Here is a 21,681-nt window from a genome sequence, read left to right as displayed (position 1 = left end):
TCTCCAAAAGTACCAGAGGGTATGGTGGACTGTGTGAATTTAATATAAATTTTATTCCTCTTTCCTTTCTAAAAGGAAAGTTTTGAAAATCCATTTCAGTTTCACCCCCACCCTTTGTCTGGGCTAGGAATTTGAGGCCTGAGGCTTCTCTGGGTAAGGAGAAACCTCTGGTTCCCTAGCATCCTAGTGGATGCTTGCATCTTGTCCCACATGACCCTTAGAGTCCAGAGGACTGACTTCTGACCCAGACTGAAGTTGGTTCTGTTATCAATAAGGTTATAAGTTGGGGACTGAGGAAGCAGTATAGCTCTCTCTTTGGACTTCCTTGGTGGGACAGCTGGTGTGTGGTCTCTTTGAGATCAGAGACACAAGGTAAGAGGAAAACTCAGATAATTAGCAAGGCTAGTGGCCATTTGATTATGTGTCTTTTCTCTCTTTAACACACTTTCTCTATCTAATAAATAATTGTAAAGTAACAAACAGTTTTCAGAGAATTTTTATCCTAACATCATCCTTTATCAATTTTTCTTAATTCCTTCAACTGCTTGTATTGCTCATATATTGAGGGTTGAATATTAGATTTACCCAGTAATACCGTAAGTGTTAAACCTTGGTTACAATGGTTACTATTATAATAACAAAACTCTTAACTGTAAATAAATAGTAGTCAATAATCAACTTCATAATGGTAATCAATAGGCCTCAAACCTGACTGTGAGTTAAGAGGGTTATCTACTCAAAATATGTGAAGACTTTATGGAATGAACAGATAAAAACAATTCATTCCAATAGCCATGAATGTGGTAGAAGAAGACTCTGAGAAGCACTTAAAGCTTGGTCAGAAAATGAAGATGCTAAGGTCATCCACTGTATCCCAAGCCATTGCTGGTCCTCTTGACTTTTGTCCTGCCACTGGACTTTGACAACTCTGAAAAAGAAAGTAAGGATGACAACTTTGTGCAAATCTGCCTCACTTAAATCCAATTCATACAGATGTCATCACTCATGATATTATTGGTCCTCTTTGAAGCAAGGGATGAAAATGAGAAAGTTACACATCCTACTTGTATTAGAAATAGTCTGTCCTTTTCAAAGGTCCAGGTGAGGAGGGGAAAATTATTATCTGCCAACTCTTCTTCCAAATATATGCTTTGGGATCTTGGAGTGCAATAATTAGTTGAGGGGAATAAAAGTATGAGACTGAAATGTTCCTTCATTTACTCAACATTAGCTAACAAAGACATATATGCCCTGAGGCTATGTGAGCCCACATGGCTACTTATCTCTGAAGTTATAACTGAGGAAAGAAGAGACATTCTTTTAGGGGCAAAAGTAAGAGATAGCAAAAAGCAAAACTTATAGGATACTAACCAAATGATACGGGTATACCTCTTCCCCAGAAGTTCAGGAGAATATGGCCTTGGGATGTTTTCTCAAGTGAGAAAAGAGAGTCTTACTTATTAATATACCTAGTTATAAATTGTGCATGCCCATTTAAATTCTAGAACTGGAAATATTGATTTATCTACTTTCCCCAGAGGGAAGATAACAAAGTTAAAAGACTCTAAGAAGCAAATATTATCTTATCCACATAACAAGATAGAATCTAAAAATCACAAACAAGATATTATGAAAAGAATGACAATTGTCAAAATTTTAATCAGTCTTACCACACTAGGCAGACAAAGGAGAATTCATTCAATTCAACAAATTCTTACACACCCAGGATATGTAAGATGCATAATGAGCACCTAATTACTATTCAATTTTTATCTAATAAATGAAAAAGCTGAAACTAGAATCCCGGTATGCTAACACCAAGTCAAAGGTTCTCTGGAGTGATAGTTTTGTGGAAGACTAATGGCATACGTCACTATCTTCACCACTATATTTTCTTCTTGACTATCCAATTTACACTCATATTTCTGTTAGAATATCATTGAAACTAAAGAATGTATTTTTCCTGGCCGGGTACTCTATTTTCATAGCCTAACCTTGCAATGCCATTCATTCAGTGCCTATCATTTATAAATGCACAGTAAAAGGCATTGGAGTATAGAAAGGTGAGCAAGATGAAGTGCTAATCTTCTAGGAGCTAACAGTCTACCAGGAAAAATAAGGTTTGTATATAGATAACTACAATAAAAATAAAATATAATAAGTTAAAAAGAAATAGGAATGGGACCTGGGTCTATAATTTTATTGATGAGTAATGATCAGATGCAGAACTTCCCCTATCAACACAGCAATTTCTTTCAACATAAAGTTTTAAGAGAGTTTTCTAGGACACTGAGAGGTTGACTTAACCAGGGACACACAGCTAGTAGATAAATCCTACCTCTGACATAAGAAGGAATCATGGAATTAAAGTATTGTGAGCAAAATAAATTGAAAGTGATTGTTTCTCATTTGGGGGAAGAGCAAAAATCAATATAATTTCTCTTCTATGGGATAGGACACCAGAAGGGAAAAGAGAGACATATGATGGGTATGAATAGATTGAAATCTGTGACCAAAATGAATTATACAGTATATATAAAGAATGTCATCAAAGTGATACATAACGTGAAAAGGAAGGAAATGTACCAAGGTATAAGGGTAGCCAATGAATATCCTAGGCACTCCATGGGTTTTCATATAACATAAGGAAATCTAAAGGACAGCCCCAAGCATATAGGGTAGACCCCTTGAGAGAATGTATAGAACATATGAGTCCCACAAGTTGCAATAATATGGATTGGTTGTAGACTACATATTTGGAGGGATTGTTAATCTTGCAATGGGTTAGCTAATTGGTGCAATGGTGGGCCTGTAGTCAGAAGACTCATATTCCTAAACTAAAATAATGGTTGTATGACCCTAGGCAAGTCATTTAACACTATTTCCCTCAGTTTCATGATATGAAAAATTAATTGGAGAAGGAATGGCAAACCCCTCCAATATTTTTTCCAAGAAAACCCCAACAACAGTCACAAAGAGTCAAAATGACCAAAACATCTGAACAATTGCCTTGCTGTAATTAGCTAAAAGATGCATCAACTTATTGAAGCATCCATATTACAGAATTTAAGTTACATAAAGACAGATAATGTGTCAGTCAGGCTATTGATAGCATTCATTATTTTCCAAGCATTGTGCTAAATACCATGTATGCAAAGAAAGGCATAATATAAGGTCACTACCTTCAAAAAGTTCACTTCTGACTTCTGGGTAAGCATGGCTGCAGAGTAGACGCGGCTCACTTCCTCTCCTCAGACCCAATGACACAGATGACCTCAAAAGACCCCCCCCCAAAAAAAACAAACAACCATCCTCATAAGATCGGAGGGACCCCACACTAAAGCGCAGCACTGAAGGTAGGTGGGATTCCGGCATTTCCACAATATAAGGGAATGAAAAGCTGACCCACCCCCTCTTCCCCCACCCACCACACATCCAGAGCCAGAGTTAAAGTCAGCACTGGCCAGAATAAATAAATGAGGGAGGGGCACCCCAGGACTGAACAATGGGCAGCCCCAGGTTTGGAGACCTGACTAAGAACACCAAGGACCCACTCCTGTGAGTAGTAACACCCAAAACCCCAGCAGGCAGGCAAGGGGAACTCAGATCGCGGGCGCCCAGAACTAGCATGCTATAATCAACAAGTGAGTGAAGGGATCCCCTGAAGTGAGCAAGGGGCACCCACAAGTCTTGGGAGTTAACTAAGACCACCAAAGACCTACACCTGAGAATAGTAACACCTAAAACACTGGCAGTCAGGGGAGGGCAGACCCTTAGCTACCCCGGGAAGACAGCTCAGCTGCAGAAAACCAAGAATTTACCTGAGGCTAAAGCCTTAATCTGTAGACCCTTACACTGAGAGCAAGCCCTCTTCACTCAGATTTCTGACTGGAAAGGGGAGGAAAAAAAAACATAGAGATGGCAAACAATGCCCAGGTACAGCCTCCCAACACCCAGAAAAGCAAGAGGAAGGGGGTGACTTTGGATACATTTTATGGAGGGAAAATACAGAATACAGAGGAAATAGAAGAGGAAATACAAACAAATGCTCCAAAACCTTCCAAAAGAAATGGAAATTGTCTACAAGCTCTTAAAGAATTTAAATTGGAAGTTATCAAAAAGATGGAAGCCTTCTGGCAGGAAAAATGGGAAATAATGCAAAAGGAACTCAGCAATCTGAAGGATGAAAACACAAAATTGCAGAAACAGCTTGAAGCCTCAAAAAGCAGGACAGACCAAACTGAAAAGGAAAACCAGTCTTTAAAGGTCAGAATCAGGCAACTGGAAGACAATGATCTTGCAAAAGAGCAAGAATTAAAAAAGGAAAGGCAAAAGACTAAGAAATTAGAAGATAACATAAAATATCTCATTGACAAGATGACAGACCTGGAAAACAGAGGAAGGAGAGACAATCTGCGAATCATTGGTCTACCAGAAAAGGCAGAAATAGTAATCTGGATATCATAATATAAGCTATCATCCAAGAAAACTGCCTGGAGATTCCAGAACAAGGGGGCAAAATAGGCATTGAAAGAGCTCAAAGAACACCCTTCACACTAAATCCCCAAAAGACAACTCCAAGGAATGTAATTGCCAAATTCCAAAGCTTTCAAGAAAAAATCTTACAAGAAGCCAGAAAAATACAATTTAGATATAAGGAATACCAATCAGGGTCACACAAGACCTTGCAATTTCCACACTAAATGACCATAAGGCATGGAACATGATATTCAGAAAGGCAAGAAAGCTAGGTCTTCAACCGAGAATCAGCTATCCATCAAAACTGACTATATTCTTCCAGGGGAAAGTATGGGCATTCAACAAAATAGAAGATTTCCAAGTATTTGTAAAGAAAAGACCAGAGCTCTGTGGAAAGTTTGACATCCAAACACAAAGAGCAAGAAAAAGTTGAAAAGGTAAATATGAAGGAAAGGGAAAAGGAGAAAAATGTGACCTTTTTCTTTTATTCAAACTCTCTTCTATAAGGACTACATTTATATCAAATTATATATATTAATTTGTGGGGAAAATGTAATGTATAACTCTCAAAAATTGTATGCATCATTAGAGTAGTTAGAAGAATCACGCATAGGGAAAGATTGGGGCATTAAGACGATATGGAGAAAAGGGGGGAAAGAAAGAAAAAGGGAGGGGGGAATCATTGATGGTACTAAGATATACATCAAGAAATAGAAAAAAAAACTAAATAAATAATCTTTCTCACACAAAGATACACATGGGAAGGGGAGGGGAAGAAATCAAATCTCCTATAAGAAGGAGAGGAAGAGAGTGCTTATTTGTATTACTTAAACCTTAATCTTAGTGAAATCAACTCTGAGAGGAAAGAACATCTAGATCCATTGGGATGTTGAAATCTATCTTATCCAACAGGGTAAGAGAGAAGGGGAAATTCAGGAGGGGAGGGTGGAGGGAGTATAAAAAGGGAGGGAAGGAGAGGGGGAAGGGAAGTTAACAGACCCTAAAAAAACAAACAAACAAACCAAAAAATTGAGCCTAAGCCTAGGGCTAGAATTTGATCAGTCCCTGACTTGAATAAAATCAGAGTGAGATCAAAAACTTACACTTAAGCCTGAGTCAAGTCTTTAAGCTATCAGCATCTCAAGTATCAATTGAATCAGTATAGGGAGAGGACTCAGAGCTCTCAGTCCTCAGACCATCACATCATTCCCTCAAGTCTACCTATAATTAGATAGGGAAAATGAGCAAACATCAAAAAAGGACCTAACTCTAAAGAATTTTTATGGAGACAAAGAGCAAGGTACAGATGCAGAAGGGGGCATTGAAAGCAGAGAAAACACATGTAAAGTCAAAAAGAAAAATATGGATTGAACACAGGTTATGGAAGAACTCATAAAAGGTTTCAAAAATCAATTAAGAGCTTCAGAGGAAAAGTGGGAAAGAAATGAAATTAATGCAAGGAGAAAGGAAAGTGATGCAAAAAGAAACAGTCCAGTTGAAAAAAGGACAGCCAAATAGTGACATAGGAAAATCAGGCATTAAAAATCAGAATTGACCATATAAAACTAATGATTTCATGAGAAATCAGGAAACAATAAAACAGAATCAAAGGAATGAAAGGAAAAAAAGGAAAACATGAAATATGTTATTGAAAAACAAGTGACCTAGAAAATAGATCTAGGAAAGATAATTTGAAAATTATTGAACTCTCTGAAAGTCATGATCAAGATAAAAACCTTGGAAATCAAACTGCAAAAAAATTATCAAAGAAAACTTCCCAGAGATCCTTAAACAAGAAAATAAAATAAAAAATGAAAGAATTCACAGATCACCTCCAGAAATAAATCCTCAAAGTATAACTCCCAGGAACATAATAGTTAAATTCAAGAACCACCAAGCTAAGAGAAAATTCTCCAGGCAGCCAGAAAGAAACCATGTAAATAATATTAAGCTACAATCACAATCACACAGGACCTAGTGGCTTCTATATTAAAGTATCAATAGACATGGTATATTATATTTTGGAAGGCAAAAATTTGTAACCTAGAGTCATCTATCCAGCAAAACTGAGTATATTCTTTTAGGGGAAAATGAATATTCAATAAGATGGAATATTTCCAAGCATTTCTGAGAATAAGTCAGACCTAAACAACAACAAAAAAAATTTTTTGAAGTCCAAACACAAGACACAAGAGAAACCCAAAAAGGTAAATAAGAAAGAAAAAATGTAAGAGTCTCATTAAGGTCAAAATGTTTATATGTCTACATTGAAAGAGGATATCTATAATTCTCAAAAATTACTATTAATAGTAGAGAAGATAGAAGGAATTAACCCAGAAAGAGTATGGGGAAGTAAGCTAATTATGATAATACAATGTATTTGATAATATAACATGATATGATATGTATATAAAGGTGATGATATGAAACGATATATATGTATGATATGTATGCATATGAATTATATGTAAAAAAATCAAAGATGAAAGAGAAGGTTGCACTGAGGGAAAAGGGAAGGGAGAGACAGAATGGGGTAAATTATATGACATAAAGAGTCATGAAAATTCTTTACAGAGAGGGGAGAATAAGGGTGGTGACAGGCAATGCTTAAACTTTACTCTCATTGTAACTGGCTCTGAGAGGTTAAAACAAGTATATTCAGTGAGGTATAGAATTCTATCTTACCCTATAGAGAAGTAGAAGAGAAATAAGCAAGGGAAAGGGGAAGTAACTGAAGGGAGAGGGAAATGTGTGTGTGGGGTGACAAAAAGCAAAATACTGGTGAGAAGGAATAGAGTGAAAGGGAATAGAGCAGGATCTAAAGGGGATAATAAAATGGAGGGCAATATACAGTTAGTAATCATAATGCTTAATGTGAATGGAATGAATTCACCTATAAAAATGGAAGCAGATAGCAGAGTAGATTAAAAACCAGAATCCTTCCCTATGTTATTTACAAGAAACACATCTGAGGCAGGATGACACACACAGATTCAAGGTAAAAGGCTGGAGCAGAATTTATTATGCATTATCTAAAGTAAAAAAAAAAAAGTAGGAGTAGCAATCATGATATCAGACAAAGCTAAAGTAGAAATTGATCTGATTAAAAGAGATAAGGAAAGAAATTACATTTTGCTAAAGATTACTATAAACAATGCAGTAATATCATTACTAAACATTTATGCACCAAATAGCATAGCATCTAGATTTCTAAAGGAAAAATTAAAGAGCTCAAGGAGGAAGTAGATAGTAAGACCATACTAGTGAGGGATCTCAACATTCTCCTTTCATAACTATGTAAATTGAGCCAAAAAATAAATAAGAAAGAAATAATGGAAGTGAATGAAATGCTATAAAAATTAGAGTTAATAGATGTCTCGATAAAATTGAACAGGGATGAAAAGGAATATATCTTCTTCTCAGCAGTACTTGGCACATATACAAAGATTGATCATGTACTAGGACATGGAAATATTGCAAACAAATGCAGAAAAGCAGAAATAATAAATGCAACTTTTTCAGATCATAATGCAATAAAATTATAATTAACAATGGCACATGGAAAGGCAAATTTTAAATTAAATGGAAACTAAATAATCTAATTCTTCAAAACTGGTGGGTCAAAAGAGAGATCATACTAACAATTATGGACTTCATTAAAGAGAATGATAATGAGGAGACAATATATTAAAACCTATGGGATACAGCCAAATCAGTACTCAGAGGAAACTTTATATCTCTGACTGCCTATAGCAACAAAAATAGAGGAGGGGATGAATGAATTGGGCTTTCAACTTAGAGAATTAGAAAAAAAAAACAAACTAAAAATCCTCAGATAAAAACTAAATTGAAAATTCTAAAAATTAAAAGAGAAATTAATAAAATTCATAAAAGTCAAAGTAAAAGAACTGATGAACTAATAAATAAGTCCAGGAGCTAGTATTTTGAAGATAAAAGAAACAAAATAGATAAAGTACTAGCTAATCTAATTTTAAAAAAGAAAGAAGATAATCAAATTAACAATATGAAAGGTGAAAAGGGCAATCTTACCTCTAATGAAGAGGAAATTATGGTAATTATTTAAAACCATTTTGCCCAATTATATGGTAACAAATATGACAATCCAGGTAAAGTGGGCAAATATTTACAAAAGCATGAATTACCTAGATTAACAGAAGAAGAAATAGAATACTTAAATAATCCCATCCCAGAAAGAGAAATTGAACAAGCCATCAAGAAACTTCCTAAGAAAGAATACCCAGGGCCAGATGGATTCACAAGTGAATTCTATCACATTTAAAGGACAACTAATCCTAATACTACACAAATTATTTGACAAAATAAACAAAGGAATCTTACCAAATTCTTTTTATGACACAAATATGGTACTAATTCTAAAGCCCAAAAGACCAAAAACAGAGAAAGAAAATTACAAACCAATCTTCTTAATGAACATAGATGCAAAAATATTAAATAAAATACTAGTAAAAAGACCACAGGAAATCATCACAAGGATTATTTACTATGACCAGGTGGGATTTATACCAGGAATGCAATAATGCTTTAATATTAGGAAAATCATACACATAATTGACTATATAAATAATCAAACCAATAGAAATAACATGATTATCTCAATAGATGCAGAAAAATCTTTTAATAAAATACAACACCCATTCCTATTGAAAGCACTAGAAAGTATAGGAATAGAATGGCCATTCCTCAAAATAATAAATAGTATATATCAAAAATCATCAGCAGGTATCATCTGCAATGGGGACAAGTTAAAATCCTTCTCAATAAGATCAGGAGTGAAGCAAGGATGCCTATTATCACTCTATTATTTAATATTGTACTAGAAACATTAGTAGTAGTGCTTAGAGAAGAAAAAGAAATTGAAAGGATTAAAATAGGTAATGAGGAAACTAAACTTTCACTTTTGCAGACAATATGATGGTCTACTTAAAGAATCATAGAAAACCAACTAAAAACTAGTGGAAATAATTAACATCTTTAGCAAAGTTGCAGGGTACAAGATAAACCCACATAAATCATCATTTCTGTATATTTCTAACAAAATTCAGCAGCAGGAGTTAGAAAGAGAAACTCCATTTAAAATCACTTTGGACAATATGAAATATTTAGGAATTTATCTGCCAAGACAAAAACAGGAATTATAGAAGCACAACTACAAAACACTTTTCACCCAATTAACACTAGATCTAAATAATTGGGAAAATATTAATTTCTTATGGATAGGATGATATAATATAAAAAACAATTATAATCCTACCCAAATTAATATACTTATTCAGTGCCATACCTATGAAACCACCAAACAAATTTTTATAGAATTTTTATAGAATTAGAAAATTTATAGAATTAGAATTATAGAATTAGAAAAATTTATAACAAAGTTCATCTGGAAGAACAAAAATCAAGAATATCAAGGGAAATAATGAAAAAAATTGAAGGATGTGGGCTTAAAAGTACTAGATCTTAAACTGTACTATAAGGCAGTGGTCATCAAAACAATATGGTACAGAAGGGTAAATCAATGGAATAGACCATGTGTAAGTGACCTTAGCAAGCAATTGTTTGATAAACCCAAAGATCTCAGCTTTTGGGACAAGAACTCACTGTCTGAAAAAACTGTTGGGAAAATTGGAAAATAGTATGGGAAAAATTAAGTTTAGATCAAAATCTTACACCTGTAAAAAGCAATTTTTTAATTCCTTTTTTAATTTAATGGGCGACCTGGAGGTTCTCTTACCATAGCAATGTGTAGGAATTAACCAGCTCACAGTGACAGGAAGTAGGAACCCTGGAGCCCCTTGCTTGACCAGCATCAATTGATTGGGGCTGTCAGTTGCTGACAATTTGGGGAGGGGGATCAGATGCTGACTGTTGTGGTCTGTCAGTTGCTGACAGTTAGGGCTGGAAGTGGTGGGAAAGTTGACTGCTGGGCATGAGTTGGTGGTTGATTTTTAGTTGCTAGAATATAAAGGTAGGCCCTGAGCTTATTGAGAGGCTTTTAGCCTTTAGAGGACTTTTTGGGTTTGGGGTTTGGGCTTGGGGCTTTTTGTTTACGCTGTTAGTTTTTTTTTCTTTCTTGAATTTTTTGGGAGGTGGCTGGTCTTTGTTGACAGACTTAATTGGAATTGGATTAAACATGGATTGGGTTGGTTTTGATTGGGCTGGATTGGGTGGGAACTTTGTGGGTTGGTTGTTATTATAGGTAGATATAGACAGTTTTAGAGAGTAATTATAGGTATTTATAGGTAATTATAGGATAAATAGTATAGATTCTAGATAGTAAAAGAATATAGTAAAATGAATATAGTAAAGGAGAGAAATAGAGGAAAGAGGTAGAGAAAGAAAATCTCCTATTGTCTATACTATTTAAATGTCCAGGAGAGGGACTGATTGATGAGGTCACAAGGGGTATATATTATAGGCTTGCCCATGAGGTTACCCAGATCTCTTCTGGCCTCACAGGCTCTTTGGTGCCTCTCTCTCTTGGTTACCCCAACCCTGCCTTGCCCTACTCACCCCCTTCAGTGTCATTTGGATTGTGGCCACTTTAGATTGTCTTGAGCAGTTGATTAATAAATCAATTTAAAATAAAACATAATACTAAAATAGTTAATTGTTAAAAGCTGCTGGAAGTTTTCTTTTCTCTGGCTTAAAGGAATAATATTAATTTACAACTCTACTATATTCTCATTAAATTTAAATACTTTTATTTTGCCAAAACCCCTAATTTAACCCTTACACACCCTATTCAAAATGGGTAAAGAGTGAAATATAAAGAATGACATTATAAATAAATTAGGTGAACATAGAATAGTATACCTGTCAGATTTGTGGGAGAGGAAGGAATTTTAAGACCAAGCAAGTGATAGAGAATATTACAAAATGTAAAATGGAGGATTTAGTTGTACAAACACAACCACTGCAACCAAAATTAGAAGGAAAGCAACAAACCAGGAAAAACATTTTTATAGCAGTACTCTCTGACAAAGGTTTAATTTCCCAAATATATAAAGAACTAAGTCAAATTCACAAAAAAAAAAAAATCAAGCTATTAACCAATTGATGAATAGTCAAGGGATACAAATAGACAGTTTTCACATGAAGAAATCAAAACTATCAATAAGCACATGAAAAAGTGCTGAAATCACTCCTGATTAGAGAAATGCAAATTAAAACAACACTGGGGTACCTCCTCACACCTAGCAGACTGGCCAATATGACATTAAAAGGAAAGTGATAAATGTTGGAGAGGATGTGGCAAAATTGTACACATATACTGCTAGTGGAGTTGTGAACTAGTCCAACCATTCTTGAGGGCAGTTTGGAACTATGCACAAAGGACTTTAAAAGAATGCTTGCCCTTTGACTGACTGATGCAAGGGGGAAAGCAATGTTGCATTTGCAGTCAGATGACTTGGATATAAGCACTTAATTATTCAGAGAGCTTCAGTTTTCTCATCCGTAAAAGGAATGTTAGATAATACAACTGAAATTCTTGAAGTCCAGTATTATGTTTTATTTTAAGTTGATTTATTAATCAACTGCTCAAGACAATCTAAAGTGGCCACAACCCAAATGACACTGAAGGGGGTGAGTAGGGCAAGGCAGGGTTGGGGTAACCAAGAGAGAGAGGCACCAAAGAGCCTGTGAGGCCAGAAGAGAGCTGGGTAACCTCATGGGCAAGCCAATATATACCCCTTGTGACCTCATCTATCAGTCCCTCACCTGGACATTTTAATAGATAAATAACCTCATAGGAGGTAGCCTTAAAGACCCCAACTCCTCTCTCATTGGCCCAGCCCTAAATCCTGTTATCCTTTCAGGATCTAAACAAAAGAAGAGAGGACCCAACCTAATTTCATAGCCTGAGTGAGAAAAACTGTTTCAGTCTTAAAATTGAACTGTTCTGGGGGTGGGGGTGGGGCTAAGGGAGAAATTATTTCACATATAATATCACAATTCAATATTAATTTTCCACAAATAGATGATATTTAAGGTCATGTCCTGTTCTAGTTCTATTTTCTCATTTGAATGACTATGAATCCCATTAAGAAGATCCTCCAGAGATTAATATAATAGGCACAGTGTCACTTGCATGTAAAAACATCTGTAGAATCTCTGTAGGGATGGACAAGGAAGACAACAAATGGATAAGATTTATCTACTGCTGTTACCATGGAAATCAATTAGCATTAGCAACTCTAGTGGAACATTTGAACTCTACTACCTCAGTACCTGGTGAAAACCCTGTTGAAAAGAACAGATGAAGCATAATTGTATTAAAAGTAAAATTCTCTGGAGACCTTATCTTAATTTTATAATTATTTATTAAATAGCAAAAAGCAGGTCAAAGAAAGAAAGAGAGAAGCATGAGCCACATGTAGCCAACTAGTTCTTTTCAGCTGCCTCCTCTTCAAGCAGGCTGTCAGACCTCAAGGCTTCCTGAGGATCTTATTCCAGGGGAGGGGGGAAAGGCCAATTTTTCAGGTCACTCTATCAATTAAAGCTCTCCATGAGGTCCTTTTCCTGAGTTTCTTTGACTAGAGGACTCAGACTTCATTCAAGACAAGAGTCAAGTCTTCGGGACAGTAGGAATGACTCTTGGCATTTAGAATGGCAGAACAGGCACGGCGTATATGTACTTTTCTCCAAGTGGCTCTGCCTAGCTCCTTTAATTAGTTCATCACCCAAGAGACTTTTTGTAAACAGATAAAACAAAGAACTTTTCTCCACTTTGCCTTAGCCTAGAGGAAGAAGCCAGTTCATAGCTTCAGTCCAAGATCAAACATGTTTTAATTTTAAAATCAAAAGGTTGTTTTGGAGGCTAAACAGAGTACAAATTAATATTAACTCACCACAGTTGGATACCCTTAAGGAAAAGTGTTTTCATAAAATTTAAGTTAATAAAAATCAGTCTGTCCTTTTCCTATGGGAAAAAAATCACATGATTTAGAGCCAAAAACCTTAACAAAGGTCATCCTCCTCATTTCACAGGTAAGGAAGCAGAGGCTCAAAGAGAGTGTTAGATTGACTGGCTCATAGGTTGATCCCAGGACTAGGTTGAGAACTCAGGTCTCTTGATGCTTAATCCAGGGTTCTTTTCATTAGATCATAATAGTTCCTCTATAGGGGCCATTTTTCTACACTGAATCATTTCTCCTACACATTCATTAACAGTAAAATTCCTCCTCTGAATCCTATCCTGTTTAGCATAACAACCACTAATAAATGCAATATTATGTTGGGTTACTGCCTCTTCAGTAGTGAATCTTTGCAAGTACAGTAATCCTAATTTAGCCTACAATCTCTATAGGAGTTAGTGTATTGTGCTATAGAATACTCTTCATCTTGGAAGTCCACTCCATCTCTAGACTCCCCTGGAGTTGTTATTTGTCCTTCATTTTAGAAGAGGACCAACAACATCAAGGGATGATATCTTAACTTGCCCATGAATTGGATTTAAGGAGGATCCTCTGTAAAAGATAAACTAACCAAGTGACTTCAATTTATATTCATTGTTTTATGCCTCTGTATAACTATATTCTCTACATGTAACTCTATTAGATAATCAGTATTGTAATGATAAGCTATAATCATGACAGATTTAAAATAAGGAGCAATCCTAGTTTTAACCATGTATGAGAATCAGTAATCAATATAGTGTACTTAAAATTAATAATAGAGTTCCATACATATATCTTTGACAAGAGGAGTTTGTACATGTCTTCAGGATCTTGGAATCTATCCACGAGTTTCTGAGGCTGTTAGCTCATTTGGCTTTGATAATAAAATAACCTTGGTTCTCCTTGTTATTACCACACATGAAATGGAAGGCTTTGTTATCTGCCCTATAGAAAGGAGATATGACAAGACCTGACCTTTTTACTGAGAAAAAACCCCACTTGGCAGGACCTCTTACTAAGAGGGTACACACTGCTTCCAAAGGGAAAGTGACCTTTACAAGAAAAAACCCTACTTGGCAGATCTCCTCTAAACAGAATTTGTATAATCTAGCTCATATATAAATAACTATTTTAATTCAAAGGCCCAGGCTTTCAGACTCCTGGGAAGTCTGTAGACCATGAATTTATGTGAGACACGCATTTACAATAAATTCTGGTTTGGAATGCAGTGTATGACCTTGGTGTCTTCAATGTCTGACAAGTTCTCAGAACTATACAGTGCCCGTTATAGCCACCTTCATGGCTGTTGGAATAAACTGTTCTCATATGCTCCTTTCTCTGGAATAAGTCTTCACATGCTTAGGATAGACAACCCCCTAATTCACCAATAGTTTTGAGGCATGTTGGTTACCCTCATCCCAGTTTAGCCCATTTGCCAAGATTGTTAGCCAGGATGTGGTCACCATGCATGCTCTTCCTGGAGCCATAGGAGAAAGTTGGGTGAGAAGAGGGCACCAAAGGAGAATGAGCAGCTCTGAAAAGGGCCCTCTCACCAGAGGTATCATATACTTCCTGATAGATACTCATTATGTGACCATGGGTAAACCAATTTATTCTCTTGGCTTTCCAAGACTCTCTGTTTTAATAAATGAGAATTTCCCATATAGTGATGAAATTACAAGTTCTAAAATATAAGTATACAGAGGAATACATACATTTACAGATAGAGACAAAAATAGATAGATAGATAGATAGATAGATAGATAGATAGATAGATAGATAGATAGAAGGATAGACAGATAGATATAGAGATTTCACCAATACCTGCTCTGAATATCAAGTTTTCATATACTTGCAATTCTTATGTTGGGTTAACATGTTCAGGACTTATTTGGGGTCTCCCTAAGCTTGTATTTCGAGTTTCTTTCAGGTGATTGTGTACAATATCTTTATCAGAAGCTTCATGTCTGACATTAATTTCATTTTACATATTTTGGGCTTGGGCTTCCAAAATGTAATATGCACAAGGAGAGCTCCAGCAAAAATCAAAATCCTTTATTCTTAAAGAAACCTTCTTGGGGAAGCTAAGTGGCTCAATGGATAGAGGACCAGGTCTAGAACTAGGAGGTCCTAGGTTCAAATATGGCCTTAGACACTTTCTAGCTGGGTGACGTTGGGCATTGCCTATCCTTTATTGCTCTTCTGCCTTGGAACTGATACTTAGTATCAATTCTAAGATATAAGGTAAGGTTTAAAAAAAAAAAGAAAGAAAGGGAACCTCTCTTGCATCCTCGGCCCCATATTTATCTTGGGAAATATCTAAAAGAAAACTTAGTGTTTCTTGTGTAAAATTTTTATCTTGTTCTGGTCCTCCTAGTCACCCTGCTACTTCTAGTAAGTATAACAAGTTTATAAGTAGCATGAGAGTTGTTAAAAAAAATTAATACACTGTTTAAATCTAATCCTATGTTATTAAAGCTTGTCTGCACCCAGAATGTCATTTGATCCCAGCAAATCTCTTTGAATGGTGGACATAGATACAAGTTATTTTGGGTCCTGGATTCACCCAAAGCATTCTTATGTTGGGTCAAAATATTCAGGACTCACTTGGGGTCTCCCTAAGCTTGTATTTTGAATTTCTTTCAGGTGGTTGTATACGATACCTTTATCAGAAGCTTCATGTCTGACTCTCAAACATAACTGAAATCCTATCCAATCTTCCAGAACCTAGGGAGAGGGAGCCATACCTCCCTTCCATCCAGCTCACCTCTTCCAAAGGACCTAATGAATTCTCTTTAAAACTATTTCAGATTTTGAGCTTTGTCCTTAGGAACCATAGTAGCCAGTGTAAAGGGACAATAGCAGGAAATTAGATTGCAAAGGAAAATTGCAAAGGAAGGTTTGTATTCCACCCCAAAGATCAAAGAATAATAATTTACAAATTCCAGTGTATTTTACCAAAATTCACATTCTGGTAGTATATAAGAACAGCTAGGTGGTCTAGTGGGCCTGGAGTCAGGAAGAGAGTTCAAAACCTGCCTTGGACACTTACTAGCTGACCCTGGGAAAGTCAGCTTATCCCTATTTGCCTCTGTTTCCTCAGCTATAAAATGAACCAGAGAAGAAAATGACAAATCACTCCGATATCTTTGCCAAGAAAACCCAAATGGGGTCATGCAGAGTTGCACAGGACTGAAAACAATTGAAGGACAATAATAGTATGTATTGAACCTGCAGACACTGTCTAAGCATTACTATTGGAGCCTTTTTGTCCTATCATATATAAATCTCAAGCAAGTTCAGCAGTAAGACCAGCAGAGTTTCAAAAGGTGATGATAGTTTTGAGATAATGTGGATATATTAACTTTAATAAGCTGACCCCAGGAGGCACAGATAAGAGTTAAATCTGTCCCTACAAAGAGCCCTCTAAAAATGAGACTTAAAATGCCTTCCCCCTCCCCCAAATACTCTTCCATCTCCTTTGGGTCCATGCTGTTTACTACTACCAACTTTAATTCACATTATGGGAACAATACTTTCTGCCTCTCTCCTCCCCATCCTCTTTCTAATGCTGCCTGTCTTTGTTCACCAACCCATTTCATCCCCTGTCCCCACATCACCGCCCCTTTCATCACTTTTCTCTGCACTTTCTGTATAATTTTTCCCAATATCCTCTGTGACTTAATAAAGTGTATTTGTAACTTTACTTCACACTGCTATCATGACTTTTGCAGTAAATACCTAAAGAACTGAGGGTGCCTGCCTCCATTTCAAAATTTTGTGAATTCCTTTTCAATTTCCCTTTTACCTCTTTCTTCTGAGTTTAGAACCCAATGTCAACAGCTCTAAAAATAACAAAAGAAATCAGCTTCCTGCTTCCTCTCCTTTGGGTCCCACCCTGACTCCTCTATTTCCAAAGAGGGAAAAAAGGAAACTCCCAAACCCAAAGACAACTTCAAAACATATAAAAGAAACATTTTACAAGTTATCTGGTTCCCCTCCCCAGTCTTGTGATATCTGTAGCCAAGAAGGTGAGAAGGAGGAAAGCAGGAAGGTATCTGCTCTTTGGTAGTAATTTTTACTTTCAGATAGTCCGGCTGCATTTTTGGTTGCACATCAATGACAGGTTGTCCTCTCTCTCTCTATGGTGCTACCATCTTGCATCCTTGGTCTTGCTACCAGGATTCATAAAGAGGATAGAGATTGTTACCACAGGAACTTCAATCCACAGTTCTAATGAGGGAAGCAAAGGTGTCTACAAAACTAAAATGTTCTGAGGGAAAACTGTGAGCATACATCATAGTTTTCCCACCCTAACCCACTCCTATCTAGTTTTTCACTTCTCTGTTCCAGAAACATAGGACAGCTCCTGATATGACCATATCTAGCCTCTAAGGCACTCATATCTTTATCTTGGTTACAAGTGATAAAATCCCCTTTCTTCTTTGCTTTAGACCCTTACCTTCTGTCTTAGAATAGATATTGTTACTAAGGTGGAAGATTGGTAAAAGTTAGGCAATTCATTCTGTACTATACATTCTGTGAGTCTAAAGAGAGAAAGAAAGCTGGTTGTCACTTAAAAAAAAAAAAACTGATGCTGTTGGGGGCAGCTCAGTGGTTCAATAGAGAGCCAGGTCTAGAAATGACAGATCCTGAGTTCAAATTTGGTATCAGACAACTGTGAGTTCCAAACTGTGAGACCCTGGGCAAGTCACTTAATCCCTATTGCCTAGTCCTTACTACTCTTCTTCCTTGGAACCAATACTTAATATTGATTCTAAGACAGAAGATATGAATTAGAAAAAAAAAAAAACAACCAGTGCAGTCATGGTGGGGTTAGGGCAGGGTGTGGGGATGTAGTGAAGAGGTAGTCATGGTTTGCTAAGTTATCTCAAAGCACCAATTCCTTTAGCATAGAGCTGGAAATGGTCAAAGGTTCAACAGATTAAGGGAATTCTCCAGTCTGCCCCATCACACAGCCAAGCTAGTGATTTTCTTTCTTTCTTTTTTTTTGCATCCATTTCAGCCCATTTTTGGCAGATCCCCAAATGGGGAACTACAATGAAGTCTCAGGGTTCTAGTAAATCAGGTGTGATATACTATTAGCTCACACATTAGCTCCTGAGTCCTGGCACACTTCCCATTTATACAAATCAATCACAAAGACACCATTGACTTTTTTTTAACTTAAAAAATATTTTTTGCAATTACATGTAGAAACAATTTTGACCATTGTTTTCTGGCATTTTGTAATTCAGATTCTCTTCTTCTCTCCCTTCCCTCCATGCTGGGTGGTAAATAATCTGATATAGGTTATACCAGTGCTTTTGTGCAATACATATTTCTATATTCCCCATGTTGTGACATGCATGACATGTCACACATAAAATAAAAAACTCATGAAGGAAATTAAGTGAAAGATAACAACATTGACTCTTAAATATGAAGCATTTACTAAAAAAAAAAAAAAGAATACATGGACTACCCAGTATTGCTTATCAATTCTGGGAGAGATGAGGGAAGAAGAGAGGGAGACAACATGAATCATATGACTGGAAAACTTATGTGCAAATTTGTTATTAAAAATAAAATAAAGATTAAAAGGCAAAAGCAAAAATAACATTTACTCAAAAGAAGAAGGAATCATCAAAATAAAGCAATCCATTCATAAACTTGGATCATCCCCTCCTACTAATACAGAGCATCCATAGGGGAAAGATGGGCATACAATTACAGAAACTCAGATATGAGGCCCACTAGAAACTTAGGTGACCATGGCAACTCATGACTGGCCTATAGGTCTCCATTCAGTATTTTTAAAAAAATTAGGAAATAGTCTGTACTAAAATTTATCAGCTTCTCTTCTGATCTCTCCACTCTTCTGCTAGATGAAACCATTTTTTTACTCTTATCAGGCTGCTGAAATTGTATAAAACCCTTTTTTTAAACTATACTATTGCATTCTTTCAGTGAAAAGGTTTCCCTAAGTGTGTAGCTTTCCAGGTCTTTCCAGGTCTTCTCCCTTGGCTGGGCACCAAAGGATTGTGAAGGAAATTCAGTGACAAGAAGCTCCAGTAAGCCAAAGAACTGCAATTTCCTCAGCTCTGATCTCTGAGGCACTGGAGGACTTTCTCCCTCTCAAGCCAAAAATAGCAATAGAATACAGTATCAGCAAACCCCTGGGGATATATTTCCCTAAAGGGCAATAATAAGCCTTAATTTTGTTTTCCTCCATTCAGCTTCCAGAGTATCTACAGAGCTTTTCTCAGTCAGCTCCCAAGTTCTAGATGGAACTAAAAAACAGCAATCCCAGTTAGGTTTTCACATAGCAGGAGAGTTCTATTTCCTCTGGTGAGAGGGTTCTGTTTCCTCTAGTGAACTTCCAACTGCTGCAAAGCTATCACGCTGGGCTTAGTCACCTCTCTCAGGAGATTCAGCCTGAAACAGCTCCATTTACCTTTAGAGTCTTCTCTGCTCTGCTGTTTTACAGCAACAGGTGGCAGTCTCTGCCATAGCTTCACTCTTCAGGTGGCTGCTGTTTCTTTGAATTCTTCTGCTCTCCTGCTATTCCTTGATTTTCATCTTATTTCTTTTCTTAGCCCAATGTTTCAAGTCATTCCCTCTTTGTCTCAGGTTGGAAGACCCAAGGTCCAAATTTCGACCAAATAATGTACCATTTTTCCATATTCCAAAAATAGTTCTTTGATTTATAGTTTTTCAGCTAGAGCTTTCAAAACCCTAAAAATAGTCATGTGTAAATCAGCTGATTCAGGGCAAAAATGCATTGCAGTCATCCCAAATTTCATTTTATATGTGAGTCTCTGAGCTGCTTTTGGACAAGCATTCTCAATACATTTATCTGAGGGGAAGTTTTCTCTCAAGTCATTGGAATTCTATCAAGCTACTTTTCTCACACAAATGTCCTTTTCCTGCCCATTTCAAGAACTAAAATGCTCATATAAAAAAGGGGCTATATTTTATTATGCTTAACAATATCCAGCAACTTCCAACAAAAGAAATGTTAATTTATCCATTCATTACTATTTCCTTCCTGATATTTTTCTCTAGTGTAAGGAATATGAGCCCTCTTTTACAACATGATGGATGTGGAAATATGTAGTATATGATAATATATCTATCTCTATATCATATTAACTGTTATTTTGGGGGTATAGAGTAAGGGGGAGAAAGAACATGGACTGTAAAGTATCAGAAAATGAATATTAAAAATTATATTGACATAATCTGGAAAAATAAAAAATTATTATGCTAAAATTTTTATCGCATTAAAAAGAGAAATATTATATTTGTTAATCTATTTACTAGTGGCTTGTTGCTATTTTCAGCTAGCACCAATATCCCCCCCCCCATGGTGGAGAAGGAAGAAGAGAGAGAAAGAAATAGGTGGTATGAAATAAGAAATCAAACACAGAGAATAAAGGAAAGTCCATCTCCTGGGGGAAAGAAAAGATTAAGAATAGAAACCTAAGTGAGTATAGATTTGAGACCAGGTAGGGGCAGAATCAGTTTCTCAGAAGGCCAAAATCCAAGGGACTGAGATGAGAATGGGAAATCAGGAAACCAGAAAAGAGATTCAAAAGAGTGCCTACCAGGAATGCCTGTGAAAGGATTCTTCAACTGATGCAATCTGCTTCCCCAAAGCTTTGATCTTTTATGATGGCAGCTTGCAGTCTCTGTCTCTGCCTTTGTTGGCTAGGACTTCAGCTCTGCCTTTTCCTGACTCATCCATTTTCAGATAACTGTCACTTGTATTTGGAGTTTCTTTTTACTTTCTTTTTTTCTAACATTTATACAGTGCTTTAAGGTTTGAAAAGTGTTACACAAATATTATTTTATTCCTAAGGCCATCAGAAATTAAAGTGTCTGAGGCCAAATTTGAACTCAAGTCCTCTTGACTCAAAGTTCATTGATCTATCCAGAGCATCACTTATCTATAGAAATATTTGTAGAAAATAAATAAAAGAACACAAAGACCACCTCCTTTTCATGTGCTATCAGGAGAATGAAAAAGTGTATGAGTAGTAACAGAAAGTCTTTGATGTTGGGTTTTAGGGTTTTTAAAATGTTTTGTGATTAAATGAAAGAAAAATTTGAAAGACAGAGTTCCAGGTATGACAAATCAGCATATTAGTCAGAAAAGAATCAGTAAATCAATGGTCTACAGTTTCTCTCAATAGCCAAAAGAGATGAGACATGCTGGGTTCTAGATCATTTAAATACAGTTCTCAAAGCCCTCCATGGG

At 36.2% G+C, this 21,681-nt stretch overlaps 1 long non-coding RNA gene across 1 annotated transcript; it reads right to left on the bottom strand.

Moving 5' to 3' along the window:
- Positions 1–713: 713 nt before the first annotated feature.
- Positions 714–10,752, bottom strand: LOC130458329 (uncharacterized). The gene is made up of 2 exons (XR_008917497.1): positions 10,253–10,752; positions 714–928 (listed from the first exon to the last, which is right to left on the bottom strand). It is a non-coding gene; the product is annotated as an uncharacterized LOC130458329 (long non-coding RNA).
- Between the last annotated feature and the right edge of the window lie 10,929 nt (positions 10,753–21,681).

This window comes from Monodelphis domestica, chromosome 3 (assembly GCF_027887165.1).
Source record: "Monodelphis domestica isolate mMonDom1 chromosome 3, mMonDom1.pri, whole genome shotgun sequence".
In the NCBI taxonomy this organism is placed as follows: Eukaryota; Metazoa; Chordata; class Mammalia; order Didelphimorphia; family Didelphidae; genus Monodelphis; species Monodelphis domestica.
The sequence above is the reverse complement of the archived record's forward strand: the minus strand, read 5'-3'. Positions and strand labels throughout refer to the sequence as shown.